Source organism: Stegostoma tigrinum, chromosome 18, assembly GCF_030684315.1.
Source record: "Stegostoma tigrinum isolate sSteTig4 chromosome 18, sSteTig4.hap1, whole genome shotgun sequence".
NCBI lineage: Eukaryota > Metazoa > Chordata > Chondrichthyes > Orectolobiformes > Stegostomatidae > Stegostoma > Stegostoma tigrinum.
The window spans coordinates 49,503,675-49,524,673 of record NC_081371.1 but is presented as its reverse complement, the minus strand read 5'-3'; the positions used below and the strand labels follow the sequence as shown (position 1 = coordinate 49,524,673).

Genomic DNA, 20,999 nt, shown 5'->3' with positions numbered 1-20,999 from the left:
TTGTTGCCAGGGAGCTTTTCTGTTGAAAGATTGAGTTCACATGCTCATTGTAAAATGTAGTCTAGCCTGCTCCTGTCCCACCCCCACTGCGCGCACACATACACACACAGATACACACACAACACTCAGATAGTACAAACCACACACACAAAAACACAAGGAGTCCATTGTCTATTTGTGTCTTTATTGTGATGTTGTTATTCAATATTTTAAGGTTAACTCTATGTATTCCTTCTGCTCTCAACCACTCTTTCTTGACCTCTCCAGAGATTCATACACAAATTAAACATGATTAAAGGTGTCCTTAAGAAGGTTTACTGGACTCAAAAGGTGAACTCTGTTTTCTCTCCACTGGAGAATCTGTGTAGGTTTCATCTGGATGCTCCGGTTTCCTTCCACAGCCCAAAGATGTGCAGGCTAGGTGGACTGGCCAAACTAAATTGCCCGTAGTGTTCAGAGATGTGTAGCTTAGGTGCGTTATAGGGGTATTGGTCTGGGTGGGATGTTCTGAGGTCCAGTTTGGTCCTGTTGGGCCGAAGAGCCTGTTTCCACACTATAGGGATTCTGTGAAAAAGGGCAAAGGGCAACCCGTGAGACTACAGGCCTGTCAGTTTGACATCAAGATAACAAAGTGTGGGGCCGGATGAACACAGGAGGCCAAGCAGCATCTTAGGAGCGCAAAAGCTGACGTTTCAGGCCTAGACCCTTCATCAGAAAAGTTTTTACACAGAGAGTGGTTCGTGTGGTTAGTTTGGCTGGTTAGCCAATCAGAAAAGCTTTTGATTGATGGGTCCTGGGTGGCATAGATTAGAAGTTGGTTAAAAGATAGGAAACAGATGCTGGGTATAAATGGGGATTTCTCAGACAGGATACAAGTTGAAAGTAGTGTTCACCAGGGATTGGTATTGTGACCCTTCTTCTTCTGATTTATAGAACAATTCTAGCTGAGTTTTGAGGGCAAAATCCCTAAATTTACAAATGATACTAAGCTAAGGAGAACAGTGAATTGTGAGGATGATGCTGAGCGATTTCAGAGAGGCATTGACAATTTGGCCAAGTGGGCAGACACCTGGCAAATGAATTTCACACCAGAGAAATATGATGGAATACATTTTGGTAGAAAAAATATCAGCAACAATACAGGTTCAGCAGTACAACTTTGAGGGGAATACAGGAACAGAGGGACCTCAGGGTTTATGCGCATGATTCTCTGAAGATGGTCAGGCAAGTTGAAACCATTGTTAATAAGTCTTTTAGGATCCATGGGTTTATAAGTAGAGGCATAGGGTATAAAATCAAGGAAGTGATGCTACACCTCTACAAATCATTGTCACAGTACATTTGGAGTATTGTGTTCAATTCTGGGCACCTTATTTAAAGAAGCAATGGAGAGAGTTCAAGGGAGACTTTACTAGAATGATACCTGAAGTGATGCATTTTAGAGACAAGGAAAGGTTAGAGAAATTGGGCTTATTCTCCTTGAATCACAGAAGATTAAGAGGCGACGTTATCGAGGTGCTCAGAATTATGAACAATCTTGATAGGGTGAGGAAAGATATTCTGTTTCCACTAGTTTGAATGTCAGTAACTTGGGGGGGTCACGATTTCAAGATCGCAAGCAAGACAGCGAAGAGTGAGAAGAGGAAAAACATTTTCATTCAGAGTTATTATGATTTGGACTGCGTTGCCTGGGAGAGTCGGATTCCATAGAGGTTTCAAAACAAAACTGAATACACGTGAGACTGATGAATTTAGGTGGCTACAAAGATGGGACTGGGGAATAGGACAATGAGACTAGCTGGGTGCAAACAACAAACATTGGACATCACAGCGGGTCACACAGCTTCCATGGAGAGACAGCAAGCTAACATTTCGAGTCTAGATGACTCTTCATTGGAGTTTATGTGAAGTGTTGAGGGGACAGCATTTATTTGTTCTGGGGGTGTTTTTGTAAAGTATGAGTGGAGAAAAGATGTTGATGGGTCAGATTAAGTGCCAGACTAGCTGAGTATCCTTTTTGGGAGCTCGTAAACTAACAATGGGTCAATTGGCCTCCTTGTGTACTGTAAAATTCTATGATTCTTTTAAGGAGAGTCTTTCACATTAGCCTGAGCCTGCAGGGGGAATGAGCCCAGATAGTCAGCATTATTGGGCATCACAAACAAGCCATCCAGCCAACTGAGCTATGTCAGGCAGGGTCACCTGATCAAAAACGTTAACTCTGTTTTCACAGATGCTGCCAGACCTGCTGAGCTTTTCCAGCAACTTTGTTTCCGTTCCTGATTTACAGCATCTGTAGTTCTTTTGGTTTTGATGCGCTATAATGGAGATTCGCGGGGCCTCCCCGCTTCGGGTGTTCGTGTCGGCGGGTGTTCGGTTTTTCAGGGAACCGGGAGCTCGGGTCCTCGGGTCGGCAGATGTTCGGGTCTTCGGGGAACCAGGAGCTCGAGTCTTCGGGAGCACAGGTCGGCGGATGTTCGGGTCTTCGGGGAACCAGGAGCTCGGGTCTTCGGGAGCTCGGGTCGGCGGATGTTCGGGTCTTCGGGGAACCAGGAGCTCGGGTCTTCGGGAGCACAGGTCGGCGGATGTTCGGGTCTTCGGGGAATCAGGAGCTCGGGTCGGCGGGAGTTCGGGTCTTCGGTTCAGCGGGCGCTCGGATCCTCGGCTGAAGTTGAGCTAAAATAGACGCAGCGGCCTGACGACTGGGCTCCGATTGGTTGCCAGGTCCACAGTCGCGGCCAATGGGATGAGGCGTACGGACCGATGACTGTTCGATGGTTTGAAGCGTAGCGGAGAATAGGAGAGAAAATTTTCGAGGTAACGGTACGGATTTATCTTTCTGTTTCTTGGAGCCGAAGAGAAATGGCAAGAATGTGGTTTAAAAATAAATGAACGTGGTTGATAAAACAAAGAAATGCGGATGCCTGAGGTTTAATACGAAGAAAAACAGGTTGCTGGAGAAACTCTCCCTCAACTGTCAGTTTTCTCTCAGTTATTTTGTTGTGGGGTATGTTTTGCCCAGGCCGCTCTAGTCCAGAACAGACAATCCACAACAAATTTCACAATAAAATTGTGGGTTCAGTCTCCTCCTAGCCTCAGGTTATCTTGAAAGTTTTCCCCTCACCTGAAGAATTTGATGATCTTCAGGTTAACACTCCACCACCACTCTCTTTCTAATGAGAAACTAACTTGATTATGGTCCTTTGGAACTATGGCGACTTTTCCTTGTTCCAGTCCAGATTTCTTTCTCTTTACTTTTCCCTTTTACCTGGAATTCAAACTTATCCCTTTCAATTTTCTATTACTTTTTTGTTATAAAGGAGCAGTAGAACGTCACCAGGAAGGTGTGGCCTCCTCAAATGTTTAGTTTGAGCAGCACTCAAGTTTCTGATGTACACAGATGGCCCTGAGGGAGAAAGTGTTTCCGCATCCACCGTTCTTTGTGCCTTCCTGCCATTCCCAGAGTACAAAGTAGATCAGTTACTTGGAGATAACAAAGTGTGGGGCTGGATGAACACAGCAGGCCAAGCAGCATCTTTGGAGCACAAAAGCCCACGGTTCGGGCCTAGACCCTTCATCAGAAAAGGGGGATGGGGAGAGGGTTCTGAAATAAATAGGGAAAGAGGGGGAGGCGGACTGAAGATGGATAGAGAAGAAGATAGGTGGGGAGGAGACAGACAAGTTAAAGGGGCAGGGATGGAGCCAGTAGAGGTGAGTGTAGGTGTGGAGGTAGGGAGCGGATAGGTCAGTCCAGGGAAAACGGACAGGTCGAGGGGGCAGGATGAGGTTAGTAGGTAGGAAATGGAGGTGCGGCTTGAGGTGGGAGGAGGGGACAGGTGAGAGGAAGGACAAGTTAAGGAGGCAGGGACGAGCTGGGCTGGTTTTGGGATGCGATGGAGGGAGGGGAGATTTTGAACCTTGTGAAATCCACATTGATACCATTGGGCTGCAGGGTTCCCAAGTGGCATATGAGTTGTTGTTCCTGCAAACTTGGAGCTGCAGTTACTGGTATCGCTGTTGGCAGATGCACCAGTTGGTTTTTGTACAGCAAGATCTCACAAAGGGGACAAAGAGAAATGGTCAATTCTCAGGTATTGTGGGATGTCCTGAGAATATGATGTGACTCCAGCATAATTTGGCCTTTCTTATTTGCCTTGCTTTTCATAGAATCATAGAATCCCTACAGTGCGGAAACAGGCCCTTCAGCCCAATAGATCCACACTGCCCCCTGAAGAGCATCCCACCCAGACCTATTCCCCTAATTTCCCATCGCTCACCCACCTAACCCAAACATCTTTGGACACTATGAGCAATTTAGTATGGCCAGTCCACCTAGCCTGCATATCTTTGGACTGTGTGGGGAAACTGGAGCACCCAGAGAAAACCCACGCAAACATGGGGAGAATGTGCAAACTCCACACAGACACCCAAGGCTGGAATCAAACCCAAGTCCCTAGCTCAGTGAGGCAGCAGTGCTAACCACTGTGCCACCCTATCCATTGCTTCCTATTTTCTCCAAATTTCTTCGTTCCCCACTGCCCATTTTTTTTCCCTTTCCTATCATCCCTTTCTCTGTCCCCACATTTCCTCCCTCCATTCCCTCTCTTCCCACCTCTCACTTCTCCCTGCTCCTTCCCATTTTGTACCCCATTTCCACTTCCCTGCCCCTTTCACCCCTCCTCTCCCTCCTCCTGCCCCCTCTCCCTCCTTCCTCCTCCCTTCTCATGCTTCCCCAAACCCCTCATCTCTCCCTCCCCCATCCATCCATCCTCATCACCCCCTCATATTCCCGCATACCCCTCTTCTCACCTGCTGCCATTCCCCCTCCCCCCTCTGCTCCTTCCTCATCCCCCCCCAACCTGCTCATCCCCCTCGTCCCCCCTCCTCATCACCCTGTCATCCCCCGATCATGCCACGTCATCCTCCACTAAACCCAGCATCCTGATGGCCTCCCCTCAATCGACTCCTCATCCCTCCTCCCCTCCTCTTCTCTCCCACCTCACCCCCTCCCTCTTCTCACTCCCTCCTCAACCTCCTTTCTCATCGCCCTCCCTCCTCACCGCCCTTCCTCTCCTCTCCCTCCTCATCACCTTCCCTCATCCCACTCCCTCCTCAACCTCCTCCTTCCTCATCACCCCCCCACCTCATCGCCCCTCCTCATTCCCCTCATTCTCCCCTCCACTCCCTCTTCTCCTCTGCTCATCCCTCCCATCTTCTCCCTCCTCATTCCTCCTCCCCTTCTTATCCCCATCCCAACCCCTCCTCCTCATCCCAACCCCTCTCCTCATCCCAACCCTCTCCTCCACATCGCACTCTCCCCTCCCCAACCTTCTTCCCTCTGCATGCCCATCTCCTCCACTCATGCCCCCGTTCCTCCCAATCCCCCTTGTCACCCCCTCGTCGTGCCCCCTCGTCACCCCCCCGTCATCCCCTCCATCAGCCGCCCTCCCGTCATCGCCCCCCCCGTCATTGCCCCCCCCGTCATCGCCCCCCCCCGTCATCGCCCCCCCCCGTCATCGCCCCCCCCGTCATCGCCCCCCCCGTCATCGCCCCCCCCCCGTCATTCCTCCCATCTCATCACACCCCCTCTCCCTCCTCATCCTCCCATCTCTCCCTCTTCCACTCCTCCCACCTCCACTTCTCTCACCTCTTCCTCCCCTCCCCTCCACTCCTCTCCCTCCTTATCACCCCACCTCAACCAACCCCCCATTCTCCCCTCCTCACCCCACCTCTCTCTTCAACCTGCCTCTCATCCCCCCTCCACAATCCCTTCATCCTCTCGACCTCTTTCTTACCCCCCCGTCCCTTCCTCATACCCCCCCCCCGTCCCTTCCTCATACCCCCTGTCCCTTCCTCATCCCGCCCATGCTTAGATCCCATGCCCCCATTCCGTCTCCCTGCCCCTATATCTTGGCTGCCCTCCCGTCCTCCCTCTCTCATTTCTTCCTTCGCTCATTTATATTAGTAGATCACAACATCAAAGATCACTGCGGTAATTTGAGATGTGCATCATTATAATGTGAGCTTTGACAGTCATCTTCTCATCGACAACACAGCTTATCAGCCGTCAGATTGTAATAAAAAGAATAAAGGATGTTTGGCAGAGTTCAAAAGTGATAATTGTGGCTGTGTTTGGCTCTGTTATTACCCTCTTAATTGTTTAATTTGCCTTCTTAAGTTTATCCATGTTTCTTTTGAAAGGTCTGGAGTAATAAATTCATGCTACATGTTTTGGTGCACTTACAAAATCGTCTTAGTTCCTAACTCAAACTTCTTACCAATTGAAATGTGCCAGACTCAGGTTCCTACTGATCAATAAATAAAACAAGTCACAGCAAATGCCTCTTTTAAACTAGACGACTTCAGACCAGATTGTGAAATTTAACCTTGCCAATTTTTCAGTTCCCTGTGTTTCTTTTTTCTCTGAACTAAGTTAAAGAACATAAAGCTTCTGTTGCTCTTGGAAATATGTATAAATGATGCAAGACAATAAAATGTGAGGCTGGATGAACACAGCAGGCCAAGCAGCATCTCAGGAGCACAAAAGCTGACGTTTCGGGCCTAGACCCTTCATCAGAGGTGCTCCTGAGATGCTGCTTGGCCTGCTGTGTTCATCCAGCCTCACATTCTATTGTCTTGGATTGTCCAGCATCTGCAGTTCCCAATATCTCTGTATAAATGATGCACCTGTTTTATATCTCAGTACAGTGTTTTAAAAATGTCGGCACCCATGCCTACCACTTGTTTTCAGTTTAGTTCCTGTTTTGCTAGAAAGGAGCTCCGCAGCACAGAAGCCAGAGTCCCTGCCTCAGAACCACAATTTTTTTTAAGAATTTGAAGGTTTGTAATCCTAACACAAGGTTTGATAACAGTGGAAGACTCTTTCATACCATGTCCCCAAATTGTTCCAACATGCCAAAGACAGATGGGAGAGTCTCCTGGTTAATTTGTCTTTTTTTATTTCAAAAATATACTTCATTCATAAAATATCTCTATATGCATTCATCGTCTGTATAGCAATTCGATTCTGTACTGTCTTTACATATGTAGAACAGACAAACCCAAGGCATTTTTTACTTGTGCAAGTCTATATTTACATACATTTGAGGCAATGGAAGAGCCAGATAACTGAACACACCCCCACTGTACTTTGGCAGAAAGACTTTAGATGGTGGTCTTTCCCCACTGCACTTTGGTGGCAGCTGCCCCAAACTTTAGTGCGTCCCTCAGCACGTCGTCCTGGACTTTGGAATGCGCCAGTGTGCAACACCCAATCAAGGTCAACTTCTTGCTGTGGAAGACCAACAAGTTTTGCGGAGACCATAGAGCATCTTTCACCAAGGTGATGGTGCCCCAGACGCAGTGGATGTTTGTCATCCTAGGAGAGCCATGGTTGAATTGTGCCACTCAAGCTAAAGCCTCAATCTTCAGGCTAGTGACTTTTTCCAAGAGAAATAAATTGTGGAAAGCATGCCTCGATAGGTATGTATCCACCAGCAGCATCTCTAGATTACTTGGTGATTCAGAATATAAATCTTCCTAAAAAGAGACATTAAAGTTGAAGTGTTTTCATTTGGAAGTGAAACCCAGGAGAAGAACACTTTTAGGAACAAAGAAATCATTTATACAGCATGAGAATATGGTGCTGATTGGTTGAACCAAGATTAGCGTAGAAAAGCAGCAAGGATTATTAACCTCTTTAGTTAAGTGATTAACCCTTTACTCCAGTAGCTGCCCCTTTGTAACCGAGAAAATTAGTCTTGAATGCTGTAAATGTGCACTTGGACATTAGACCATTGGGCGAGTGAAGTGAGCATCACCTATCTCATTGATTATGTTCTGCTTTACTCCTTCCATAGACAACAACAATATCAAGTAGTTAAGTATCCCTTCACTGTCTGATAAGTCAAAAGAAATAGTATTCTATATTCTAGATGCTGAACATATTCCATAGAGTGAAGAATGAAACACTCCTTCGTGAATAGCAAAAGCTGTAAGAGGTAATCTTTGCTCTACAAGTGGTAAATTCAGATAGTTCTGATGGGTCAAGCTATATGAAGTTGTGAGTCATAATATTACGTCAGGAGTCGTTGAGATTGCAGGAGGTGGATACTTGTCTGGAATAATAACTTTTTTTGACCATCTTAAAGCATTTTGCATTGTACAATGTCTAGCCTTGATATCTGTGACACTGTCATTTAGCAAAGCAATTCATTGTCGTCATGAGATAGTAAGAACTGTTGATGCTGGAGTCAGAGGTAACACAGGGTGGAGCTGGAGGAAGACAGCAGGCGAGGTAGCATGAGAGGAACAGGGAAGTTGACGTTTCGGGTCGGGACCCTTTTTCAGAAATGATTTCTGTCATAGGAGTGAGAATGTTGAGAAAAATATTAACAGCATACTTTCACACTCAGTATAAACACTTCAAGCTGATGTTCAATGAGAAGTGATGCACAAATCTTTACAATCTTGAAAGAACAATCCTTGAAATGGCCTGGGGTGCTTTGCCAACATTGAGGTATACATGTGTCATATTCTCCATGCCTCTCAGAAACTGGCTCCTTCACGTGATGAACTAAGCAATTTTTCCCCCTCACACCTTTGCGAAATATTTGACTTTAAGAGCAATTTATATTTTTCTCCCTTTAAGTTAATACCAGGGGAGGCAATGGCCTAGTGGTATAATCACTGGACTGTTAATCCAGAGACTAAGATAACATCCTGTGTTCAAATCCTGCCACAGCAGATGGTGGAATTTGAATCCAATAAAAAAAAATCTGGAATTAAGTATCTAATGATGGCAATGAATCCAATGGCAATTGTCAGGAAAACCCATCTGGTTCACTAATGTCCTTTAGCAAAGGAAACTGCCATCCTTACCTAGTCTGGCTATGACTGCAGACCCTGTGTAATGTGGTTGACTCTCAACTGGGATGGGCAATAAATGCTCTCTAAAAGCGACACCCTCATCCCATGAATGAAAAAAAAGGTTTCAACATGCTGTTGGGAACCAAAGGTTATCTCCACAACTTGGGCATATTTCTCTTGTGAAATATGTACAACTCAATCATCAGGATTTTCTTTGGCCTGAAGTATTTTTTGAGAGCATGTGCCACTATAAGAGATGTAGAGGCATCTTTGGTGAGCTGATCGAACACTGGCTGGCCTTCTGCTCTAAGACAGTGGACAGGTATCACCTCCTTGTGAGTCATTGCTATATCCAGACTGTCCATCCCCATATTGCATAAGTAGGTGTTCAACAGGGCATGGGTGGATCTCCTCAGAAAGGTAAGGTGCTGCAATTGGTAAATTTAAACTGTTCTCCAGTTTTGATAGATATCCCCAACAGTTAGATATAATTCTTAAGGCTAAAGGAATCAAAGGGTAAAGGAGAAAGTTGAAATAGGGTGCTGCTTTGGGTGATCAGCCATGATCATATTGAATGGCAGAGCAGGTTCAAAGGGTTGAATAGTCTCCTGTGCTCCTGTTTTCTCTGTATGCCACTAATTGTTGTGTTTTATCCTTTGGAGAAATGCAGAGATGACACTCCAGATTTCTGAGTAAACAGGACAGTGATTTACATTGCTTTTAAATGGTCTGCCTTCATGCTTACTACTTACTCTCAGCTTAGTTCATGTTTTGCTAACAAAACAGTCCTGATTAATAAGAAACAACAGACAACAGTTAACAGACATACAGTCAAACACAGAACAGTTGGACACTGCCGTAGCATCTTGCTATGACATGTATGGCAAGCAATGGAGAACATAGAAGATAGGAGCAGGAGGAGGCCATGCGGCACTTCGAACCCGCTCTACCATTCATTATGATCATGGCCGATTGTCCAACTCAATAGCCTAATCCTGCTTTCTCCCCACAACCTTTGATCCCGTTCACCCCAAGTGTCTTATTTAGCCGCTTCCTGAATACATGTACTGTTTTGATATCAACTACTTCCTGTGATAACGAATTCCACAGGCTCACCAGTCTTTGGGTGAAGAAATGTCTCCTCAACTCCGTCCTAAATGGTTCACTCCAAATCTCAGACTGTGGCCGCTAGTTCTGGTCATACCCACCATCAGGAACATCCTCCCTGCATCTACCCTATCTAGTCCAGTTAGAATTTTATAAGTCTCTGTGAGACTCTTTCACCCCCACTGCCCCATTCATCTGAACTCCAGCAAAAACAATCCTAACCTAATCAACATCTTCTCATACGTCAGTCTCACTATCCCTGAAATCAGCCTGGTAAACCTTTGCTGCACTCCCTCGAGAGCAAGAGCATCATTCCTCAGAAAAGGAGATCAAAACTGCACACAATATTCTAGGTGTGGCCTCACCAAGGCCCTGGATGACTGCAACAACACATCCCTGCTCCTGTACTCGAAACCTCTCACAAGGAAGGCCAGTCTACTACTTGCCTTCTTTACTGCTTGCTGCACCTGCATGCTTACCTTCAGTGACTGGTGCATGAGGACACCCAAATCCCGTTGCACACTTCGCTCCCAATTTATAGTCAGTCAGTAAGTAATCTTCCTTCTTGTGTTTTCTTCCAAAGTGAATAACCTCACATGTATCCAAATGAGTAGGAATTAGAAAACTAGTACAATTTTTTGATTTGTAGCCTCCTGTCAACTTTACATCTACTGATCCCTCTCTCTAAATGTCTTTACTCACGAAGCAATGTTTTTCTTTACTCTCGAATGATAGACAATATTCCATGTTGCAGTTTGCACACACACGCAGTAAAGAGATAATGATGATTTTGTTTGGAATATCCTTTGGAACACAGCTGAGGTACTGTGGGAGGTCTTGAAGGCCACATGATGAAAGGACTTGAAACCCAAAGAATGTATTGGGCAAAGCACAGATTCACCGAATGTTATCAGAGATGGCAACGTATAATTCAGAACAGAGGCTAAAACTGCAATTTTCGTAAAAACACTGCAGCCTCACAGTGCCAGTGACCCGGGTTCGATTCCAGCCTCGGGTAACTGTCTGTGCAGAGTTTGCACATTCTCCCCGTGTCTGCATGGGTTTCGTCCGGATGCTCCAGTTTCCTCCCACAGTCCAAAGATGTGCAGGCTATGGATTGGCCATGCTAAATTGCCTGTAGTGTTCAGTGGTGTGTGGGTTATAGGGGGATGGGTCTGGATGGGATGCTCCAAGGGGCAGTGTGGACTTGTTGGGCCAGAGGGCCTGTTTCCACACTGTAGGGAATCTAATCTAGTGTAAACCTTTAATATTAAAAACAATGACCCAAGTCAGTAGTGCAATCAAATGCAAAAGAAGGCATTAGATCAAGTGTTTCAAGTGAAGTGTGTTTAATGGCTCCCCAAGACTGCACTCACAACAGAGGCAGAAATGTTATGACTGCAGCAAACCAGCCTTGGTACAGTATATTTCTTGGGATCTGTTGTGACACAATGGTAATGTTGCTACCTCTGGGCCAGGAGATCTGAGTTTAAGTTCAACCTGCTCCTGCAGTGTGTCATTACACATCTGAAAGTTGATTGGAAAAATACATTGTGGATATTTTTAAACATCCTCCATTCCACAAGAAACCAATGTCATGCACCAAAATTTGCAGTTATTAGTTACGCGAGTGACCCTGTATATGTAGTGACATACTAACTAAAAGACCCCCTCTCCCCTCGGTCTGATGATGAACAAACCTCATTCAGAACTAACATTAATATGCAGAATCTCTTGTGTTTGGGTTTTGTACTCCTAAGTTACATCTTCATTGCATTAGTTTGTATCAGTCTTTCAACAGGATTGCAGCTCAGTTTTTTTTCAATAAAGTCATTTTGACTAATTTGATCATTTGAAGTTGCCAGCTATTAGTTTTTCTACTTTTACTTGCTGTTTCTGTCAGTAGCTGGCCCCCTTACAACTTTGATAATCCACTTATTTTCAGCTGTTCCACTTCTGACACCATGTTTCAAGTGTGTGTTTAATGGCTGCCACAGACAGAAAATGAAGACACTTATAGCATGAGGTAATGGTAATATTACCGCAGAAAGTCAGCTTGTATGAAAGGTGTGAAATTGAAATTTTCCTGACAATATCCTCAGACAAGCAGGTAGTTTTTAACAAATGGCATTAAGCAGGAAGTAAATATAGCGACGAAGAAAGATTTTGGGAGGCACTTGCAAAGCTTGGGATTTAAACAGCTGAAGGCACAGCACCAATAGTGAAACAACGGAAATCGAGATGTTTGAAGTGTCAAAATTAGAATAACACAGAGTTCTCAGAGGATGAGGGGGATTCAGCGTCAGGCCTCATCTGGTGAACATCTTCTTGTCTTTTGATAGGGGGAAGACCTGGTAGATAATTCATGCATGGACTATCATATGCATACAACCTCCTATCTTCCCCAGGCCCTGCCACCCTGCCCCACCCAGCTAAATTTGAACGGTTGGGGCAAGCATGCAAAGTAACAGTGTAACCGAAGACCAAAATAGAACAAGTACTGGTGCTTCTGCACAACCTCAGCTTCAGAAATCCAAAATCAACAGTCCCATTTCTTTTCATGCATCTTGAATCTACCATGCCACTCTTGAATGAGATATTAGCCAGATTCTTGTCAGCCATTTCAGGTCAGTGTAAAAGAACCCTAATCTGAAGAAGTGTAGGTGAATTATGGTCAGTGCCGTCACTTAACCAACATCACAAGAAGCAGATTAACCGATCATTATCATGTTGCTGCTGTTTGTGGGAGTATTTTGTGTTAAAATTAAGAGCTGAGTCTTCTATATTGCAACAGCAGCGACAGATCAAGGTGAAATTAGTTCATTGATTGTAAACACTTCCACTTTCATGACATTGTTAAACTCACTGTTGACTCTTTAGAAATTATGCAATACTCTTAGTGAAAATACATGACCTCATATCTCTCACTTGGAACAGGAGAGCATGCCAGGGGACCTCTGAGATGCTGTAAATGTGACCACCTTCAAGAAAAATAATAAGACCAATTGCAGTGACTATTGGGTATATTTACCTGTTTCCCACAACAGAGGAGGTCACTGCAAAAATCCTCCTCAATCTCCTCCTCCCAGTGACTGTGATCTAGACAGGAAGACTTCAATTGAAATCCTTTCTATCAAGAGTCACAGTAGACATGATCTTCAACAGCAAGACATATTCAAGAAAAGAGCAGAAAGTAGCAGCCTTTATACATGGCCTTCAAATTCACAAAGGCATCTGAATGTGTCAATTGGGAGTGATTATGTAATATCACCTTCAAATTTAGCTGCTTGTGGAGATTTGTTATCATCCTTGTCTCCTGCAGAATAACCTTCAAGCAGTAATCTTCATTAATGAATCTACCACAGACTGAGTACATGTACTAGCTGGGGTGAAGCACTGCTGTGTTATCCGTGATTGAAGGCTCTTTTGGCATTCGAATTTCAAAACCGGGTAGGTGAGTATCGGTTCTTTCTGTGAAGAGTTTTGTTTCAAATAAACAATATCAGGATTTCAAGTCAGGAGAATCAAGGATTAAGCAAGTTTTAAATTCATTTCAGAAAACGCTGGTGTTGAGCTTAGAAGCGAGTTTAGTTTCTCAACTAGAGGAAGTTCAAGGACAAGTCACCTTCGTAGAAAGGTTTTGATTGTGAAACTTGCAAACAAAGAGAGTTCAGTTAGAGCTGAGAAGGTTTAGCCTCCCTGATCGGTGAAAACATTCATGTTAGCATCATGGTGGCTCAGTGGTTAGCACTGCAGCCTCACAGCGCCAGGGACCTGGGTTCAATTCCAACCTTGGGTGACTGTCTGTTTGGAGTTTGCACATTCTCCCCGTGTCTGCGTGGGTTTCCGCTGGGTGCTCCGGTTTCCTCCCACAGTCCAAAGATGTGCAGGCTAGGTGGATTGGCCATGCTAAATTGCCCGTAGTGTTCAGGGGTGTGTGTGGGTTATAGGGGGATGGGTCTGGGTGGGGTGCTTCAAGGGGCAGTGTGGACTTGTTGGGCTGAAGGGCCTGTTTCCACACTGTAGGGAATCTAATCACTCCACAACCTGAAACGTACAACCTCTCCGGAGGACCTGACGCCCCAATTCTCCTTATACCCAGACCCAATAATCCCCTGGATTGGCTGGTAAGGGTGTGGCACCCTTTAAACTGGTTCATTTGGTTTAATTTGACTTCATTTGATTTCAGTTTAATTGAACATATTTTAATGGTTTCAAAGCGTTTCTTAACATTGAAGCATAATTTACTGTGTATCAGCTGCATTGTGTTGGCCATGTTGTCTGCAAGCCCAACTCAAAATTCTCTAGAAAAGCTCTCTGTTTGCTCTGCCAGAGCTCAGAATAATTACCAGGGGGGCTGAGGAAACATTTCAAGGATGTCTTCAAACTCTCCCCAAAAAAAGGTCAATATCCCCAAAACTGGAGAAGAAGCATCCATAAAGGTACTGACTGCCACAAACATCTGCAAGTAGATCCATGTGTGAACAATGGAAGGAATGTGCAAACATCCCACTCAGCTCTTCAAGCGCTCGCAACTACCAATGTCAGAGACTACTGATCCATTCTTGTACTGTTGAGTCATCTCGGTATCCACAATTCCAGAGAAGAAGGAAGTCATCCTGGTCTCCAGGACAAAAAAACTCATTGTATGAACACAGGTTCTTTCTTTATTCTATTACAAGTTGTTCTGCAGCAACTCTCAAATTTCCTTTGACACTACCTTCCAAACCCCCCTCCAAGGACAGCAAGCAAGCATGATGTGAGGAAAATGTTTTTTACACCGTGAATAATTAGGGTGTGGAATGCTCTGCCTGGAACTGTGGTGGAGGCAAGTTCAACTGAGACTTTCAAGAATTCATAGGATGATTACTTGAATCAAAATAGTGTGCAAGGGTATGGGCAAAAGCAGGAAATTGACACAAGTTAATGATGCTAGTCTGAAGAGCTGGTTCAGGCATGAAGGGCTGAATGGCCTCCTTTTGCACTGTAACACTTTAGTTCCCCTCCAAGTCATACACCATCCTGGCTGTTCCTTCAGTGTCACTGGGTCAGAATCCTACAACTGTCTCTCATAGCACTGCTGAACAGGACTGCAGAGGTTCAAGAAGGCAACTCACCACCAGCTCTCCCAATCAAGGGCAGTTAGGGATGATAATAAATACTGGCCCTCCCAATGACGTTCTCATCCCATAAAAGATTTTTTTAAAAATTCTATCTGGGAATTACAGCATTAAACACAACCCTCTCCAAGGTTCTACAATGTTCAAACAGAGCAAGATTGCACAAGAAAATTGTGAGAATAGAGAAGCCTGAGTGACCTGGGTCTTGACGGCTACATGTGCAGGATGTCAGAGTAGGAGAGAGAAGAAAGGGAGTGTAGATTTTGGATGGTGGACGGTGGTAATTAAAGAGCAGGGACTTAAATATTGCAAATTCAAACTAAAGATGTTTCATTCAGTTGCAAACAAATGTGAAGTGTGAATGCAACATGAGTCTGAGAGTTACTATAAGTGAGGCTTAGCATATCTCCATCAATGAGTCAGCCATGTGTTGCCCAGCAGCTCCATAATTGGAATCTTGTATTTGGAAGCAACAGGAAGGCGAATGAATGGGTTGAGTGAACAATGCATCATGACATGTTTGGTTCACAGTATGAGAAACAAAACACCTTTTGCTGAGAATCAACAGTGTTGCCTTACTCCCAGCATTTATTCTCACCAAATGTGATCTGCTTCACACAGCTACAAATCTGAATTCTTCCTTTATAGCAACAACCTGTCATTTTATCAGACAAATGAAGAAGAAATGGCTGAAGATACTGGAATAGCTGCCCTCAGAGCAGAGGGGTAATGGTGGAGATTATATGGAGGAGTTTATCAGTGCACACAAGGTTATCAGGACTAGTCATGTCTCACTTGGTAGCACTCTCTTCTGAGCCTTGAGGTTCCAGATTCAATGGCTTGAGCACAAAAATCAAGGCTGACATTCCAGACCAGTATTGAATGAGCACTGCACCGTCGCCAGTGCCATCTTTCAAATGAGATGTTAAACTGAATCCCCCCGACTATTTATTGGGTGGGTGCAAAAGGTTCCATGACACTATTTTGAAGAAAAGTTGGGGAGTTGTCCTCACAGTGCCTGTCCAATATCAATATCTAAGGGAGGTCAAGGTTTTGTGAGGAATGTTAGCACATGGACTGTGGTATTCATCTGTTACCTGTATTTCTTTGTTTTTCTACTTTTTAGTAAGAAGGACTGTAATATTTAATTTGTTGACTTTTTAAAATTTTTCTGCTATGTACCAAGATTCTTTACCTAGGTACCGTTTGTATCTAAGATGCACCCTAAGTGGCAACTTGTAAACTATTCATTATACTCATTTGAGTACATGTGACAACAATCCCAACTCAATTCAATTCAATTCAATCCCTTAAGCAACATCCTTTGTGGGAGTTTGCTGTGTGCAAATTGGCTTCTGTATTTCCTACCTCACAGCAGGTTTGACATCTCATCTGAAGTGGTCCCTCTGACAGTGCAATGATACTGAAAACATTTTGGATTAGATTCAGTGTGATGTTGTTTTGACGAGTTGATTAAAACAAAAGACAAGCCCAGGTGTAATTCAAACAATGTAGAATCTCTGAACAACTTTTTTTTTTCACTTGACTCAGAGGCTTTCCTTTGACGGAGACATACGGCATATATACCCATTTCTTCTAGAACAGTTAGCCAGCCTATTGCTGGACTTTGTACAATTGTTCAAGAGAGACTCTCACTCCTTCACCTGGTGTAGGCAAATCAAAAGCATTTAGAGTTGGGTAGTCAAACTAATTAACGATCTTATAAACAAGCATTCCATGGTCATCAAGTTGTAGAGCGCATCTTGAACCCAGAGTCTTTTACCTAGGGTCAGGGACATTACCCACACAGCCAAATATGTCGTTGTGAGATTAAAACGGGAAGCATAAACCTAAGGTAGCCACTACTAAATCCAGTAGAATTCAACAGAAACATATTTACCCAGAAAACAGTTATATGCATTGCCACAGATTACTTATAGTGGCAAGTGTTTAAGAGGAAGCTAAATAATCACACGAGTGAGAGAGGAACAGAAGACTGTATTGATGAGGTTCATCACATTGGGGCAGGAAAAGGTTCACATTGAGAATGGACCTTTGGGCTGAATGGCCTGTTTCTGTGCTTGTCAATAATTTGTGATACTTTACTCTCAGTTGAGACACAGTTTAATGGCCGAATTTCTTTCTAACTCCCAACTCCCTGTGACCTTCCCACTCCACCATATCCCCTCCCCATGCCTCTGCACACAACTTGGTGATTTAATAAATTGAATGGCTTTTAAATGTCTTCTTTATGATTGCATATTTTTAAGATCTTTCTTGCAGGCCTCGGTTAGAGAAAACATTGTGGGGGTGGGTTGAAATTTGGAATTGTAGATCATCCCATCGTGGATGCTGCATTGTGTGCATGCAAATTGGAATGAATATATGACCGGTTGAAACAATAGTGTGAACTTTAATGAAAGGAGGATGCAATAAATGCTGCTTTATTTTCTTCCAAAGGAGGTCAAAGGATTTGTTTATTGGAACAGCTATACATTTTACATGACTGCTTGCAGTTGGAGTTATGACTGCAAACAAATTACTAACTAAATCATGTTTGTTGCTTTGATTTTCTTTATACTTCCATAAGATGTGGATGTTGTCAGCAAACACTGCATTTGTTGCCCATTCTTAATCGCCCTTGAACTGAGTAACCTGCTGAGATCATTTCAGAGAGCAGTCAACCGCATTCCTGTGTAACTTCCATAACATTGAATGAAAAATGTGAGATAACAAGGTGTACAGCTGGATGACATTTTGGGCCTAGACCCTTCATCAGTTTCTGCACATTTTTGGACTGTGAATGGAAACCGGAGCACCCGGAGGAAACCCACGTAGATTCGTGGAGAATATGCAAACTCCACACAGACATTTGCCCGAGGGTTGAATTAAACCCGGGTTCCTGGCGCTGTGAGGCTGTTCTATTTCGGGTGTGGCTGTCAGTTGCTCTGAGAATTTTGGCACCAAGTCATTCAGTGAATCAATGCTGTCTGAAATGCTCCAACACCAGTTGCTTTGACAGTGCAGTGATTATGGTTGCTCAATGGCTTCTGGTTTTGTAATGATCTCTTTGTTGAAGGTGGCTGCTGGAGGAGGAGGATGAAGTACTTCCTTAAAGAGTCACCATCCAATATGGCCTATATCATGTGGTTCAAGAGTTACTTTCTGACAGAGACATCATGTATGAAAATAGTGATCAGAGATAATGGGAACTGCAGATGCTGAAGAATCCAAGATAACAAAGTGTGGAGCTGGATGAACGCAGCAGGCCAAGCAGCATCTCAGGAGCACAAAAGCTGACGTTTCGGGCCTAGACCCTTCATCTGATGAAGGGTCTAGGCCCGAAACGTCAGCTTTTGTGCTCCTGAGATGCTGCTCAGCCTCCTGTGTTCATCCAGCTCCACACTTTGTTATCATGTATGAAAATAGATTTGTTATATCACCTGCTCATCCTGCCCCTTATCTCTTTCTTTAATCTTCTCCAAGCCTCCTAAAATGATAAGCATGCCCAACTATATATTTTGCTTCTCAAGCGTAGAGCAGAGATGACACAAGCGTCTATGTGTGTAACAGCTTTCCTTCATGGTGCTATATCAGTACATATCAAGCTCTCCACTTCCTTCTGCAATTTGTTTATTTTTTCTCAGAGACCACACTCAGGCTTAACCAATCAAGCATATTGACCATCAATAGCAAACAGATTCACATAATTACAGAAGACATAAACAGTACTTGTTTTGGACACGAGCATGCACATACGAACAAACTTACACATTGATAAACACACGTTACTCACAAACACATCATGCATACACACACACACTCTCAGTCTTACTCACATTTAGACAAACATACTCACACAAACAAATTCACACACATACACACACAGAGTACTCCTTCACACATACACAGATGAACACACACCCAGAGAAACTCACACTCAAATGCATACACACAAACACAAGCATAGCTCCAACACCAAAGGACAAGATGATGTTTTCTTGTTACTGCTACTCTGACAATTCACTCACAGACCATGCAGTCTCAACAGGTGCATAATAATATTGCCATCCATGAGAGGAACTGCAGATTACACAACTACTCAGTGCATGCCAACTTCCTGTCCCAGGTCGATGTCAGGAGATACAATGCCACTGGCTCAAGTGTGTGTGTTCAAGTGAGCACATATTGAGTGACCGCAGAACATGGCTGACAGCTCATCCAATCAATTTAAATCAATTATAACCAACCCTTTCCCCATCACATATAATACCATACCCACTACTGCCACCTCAACTACAGTACAGTGACTGAGAGAGAAACCACCAGATGTCGTTGTCCCAAGAAAGTATGTTTGTCTCTGCTCAGAACACCATAATCCCACCAAAAGGCTAAAGCTCCCAGCCACTTCCCAGGCAGGGTGCTGGGTAAAAAATGTGCTGGTTGAAAGGTTAAAGTTAAAAATGAGAAGGTCACAGGGGACAGAAAGAAAGGCAAACAAAATGAGAGTGGGAAAGAGAAACAGGAAATGATTGATGAAAGAATAGAAAAGGATTAGAGCGAGAAAGACAATGAGGAGAAAGGAAGAGAAATAGATTAAGCCAAAGGATCTAAGTCACGAGTTACCATGGGAATGTTTATGATTGAATGCTGAATTATAAAACTGCAATGTCATCAATAAAAGATCACCTTGAAAAGTCATCTTTTGGGTATCACAAGCTGAGACCTATGGATACAGGACATGGCCCATCCATGGAAACATAGAAACCCTCCCAATCAGTGCTACAGCTCTTTGAAAAATCAGTGCTCCTCTAAGTCTGACCTCATATCACCAATTTTCTCCACTATTGGCCCTTTCCATTGCCTTGGCTCTAGACTCTGCAACTTCCTCCCAAAATCTCAACATCTGTCTATCTCACACTCCTCATGGCTACTTCAGGAAGTGACTTTTTGACCAAGCTTTCTCTGTTTTAATGTCTCTTTCTTTGGCTCTGTGTCAATTTTTCCATGATTACTCCTGTGAAGTACCCTGCCAAGGCACTCAATAAATGGATCCTCTTGCATTTGGTGGTTAACACCTCAGCCCTAATTTAGAAGGTTCCAGTTTCAAGTCCCACTCCAAGACGTGAGCACAAAAATCATAGCTGATCCTCTAGTGAGAGTGCACTGATAGGAATATTGTCTTTCAGATGAGATGTTATTCAAGATCTTATCTGTAATATCAGATGGCTTTCAAAGATACTCTGCTACTATTTTGAAGAAAGTAGGGGAGTTTTCTCTGATATCACAGCCATTGCATACCCCTGAAACAATGTCATGATCTGATCATTATTAGATTGGCAGTGTTTGCTAACACCAGCAACAATGGCCAATTTCGTATCCATACTCATTGGGTACGCAGTATTCCAAGCACTGGTATCATCACATAAATTTTACATGTGATGTCATGCACAAATGCATTACTGTGTGTGTTCAGGGATATGCATGTGAGTTTGAACTGGGCTTCAGTGATGGGCAAAGAGATGCAGAACACAGAAAGGAAGGAGAGAAGAGGATGGGGGGATAACAAGGAGAACACGGGATCCGGGTGTCAGTGATTTATGCTGAGACCAAGGGCCAAGAGGCCCTCTTTCCCCTACTGTCTTCCTTCATACTGCCCCCGGCTCTCCCCCACCAATCTCCCGTCCTGTTTTCTCTCTGTCCTGATCTCTTGCCCCACTTCCTCGGTCCTCCCTATTTCTCCTCCCCCTCCAATCCCGATCTCTCCCTTCCCTGGACCATATCCCCTGGAAATCTGTGCACAGACAATTTAAAGTAGTGCATAGCATTCATGCATCTGAAGTGACTGAGTGATTCACTGATTTCAAGTACAGTTCGGGATGAGCAAGAAACAGTGGCCTTGCT

The 20,999-nt window shown here is 44.2% G+C and overlaps 1 long non-coding RNA gene across 1 annotated transcript in view; it reads left to right on the top strand.

The window, feature by feature from the left end:
* The first annotated feature begins 2,136 nt into the window (after positions 1-2,136).
* LOC132210714 (uncharacterized) overlaps positions 2,137-20,999 on the top strand; it is a 40,106-nt gene continuing 21,243 nt past the window's right edge. Inside the window, exon 1 of the long non-coding RNA XR_009446896.1 lies at positions 2,137-2,817. This is a non-coding gene — a long non-coding RNA (uncharacterized LOC132210714). The remainder of the gene's footprint in view (positions 2,818-20,999) is intronic.